This window comes from Aplysia californica, unplaced genomic scaffold (genome assembly GCF_000002075.1).
Source record: "Aplysia californica isolate F4 #8 unplaced genomic scaffold, AplCal3.0 scaffold00020, whole genome shotgun sequence".
Lineage (NCBI taxonomy): Eukaryota > Metazoa > Mollusca > Gastropoda > Aplysiida > Aplysiidae > Aplysia > Aplysia californica.
The window spans coordinates 878,128-879,267 of record NW_004797290.1 but is presented as its reverse complement, the minus strand read 5'-3'; positions in this window follow the sequence as shown (position 1 = coordinate 879,267).

Sequence of the window (1,140 nt, the reverse complement as noted above, 5' to 3'; positions counted from 1 at the left end):
CCCCCTTTTTTTTTGTGGAAGTGCTGAGGTTGGCTTGTAGAGTGTCCAGCTTGTGTATTAGGCCATGTTTTTCTAGTGTTGAGTAGTCTATCTTGTCGTGACTCGATATCATTGCTATGAGGCAACGCGTACAGTAACTGTACCTCATGTATAATATCTCTCTACACCTCCGTCTGTTAATCGTTCTTTTTTTTTTTTTCGTCCTTTTTGCAACCCACTTCAGTCGTATGTGGTGTAAGCAAATCAAGATCCGGTGGTTTCATTCTTCATATCTCTCGCAGGCAGCTACTCGGTCCATCAACGCCATTTTAAGCGAACTTAAAGCTAGTAAGGTAATACAATCTCAGAACTTTAGACTTTGATATTTTTGCCTTTGTCTATCCAAGTTTTATAAAGGCCCAATTTCGCATTTATGGGGTACATCGTGCTTCACACGGAAAGCAGGAGAAAGGGGAAAGCCTTTGTTGAGTCCCCTGTGTACATTTAAAAACACTGTGGCTTAGGGTCTCTAACTATCATTCTGTTCACCCAGCACTTATGAAGTGTGCTTGGGATGTTGTACTGAACAATTGGATTCGCTCTTTTACAGAAACTGCCAGAGTTTGAGTTACTCCCGGCAGAGTTAAACTGGTTGTTTTAGTGGACTTGTTAAGGTTGGAAGGAGAGGAGAATGAACGATTTTGATGATTTTCTCTTGCTGGAATGTCTCTTTATCTCTTTATTCTTCCCTTTAAAAATTGATCATGAGTTTTAACCTTACAGTCAGAACTAAATTACTCCGTCTGCATTTTCAACCTTTGATGAATCCCAAAGCAATTTAGAGACTTTTACAATGGCGTTGAGAACTGCCGCATACAGTTCTTCGTTTAGATGTTTTTGAGAAGTTCTGGTGAGCGTCATTCAGTGGGGATAGTGCATCTCTTTTTTCAATGTAATGTGAGGTTTATAGAATGTCCCAAGATATATGAACGTGCGTACGTATAGCTGCTGGCAGTCACTGATCTGAAGGGTCAGTTTATTATGTCTGTACGGCTGAAGATACCCGGTGAGTGGACTTTCACATCGTCCTATCCTGTATGTAGCCAGTTACTAATAGCTTGTTATGACCAGTAACGTTACAAGAGTGTTGCCCCCCCCCCC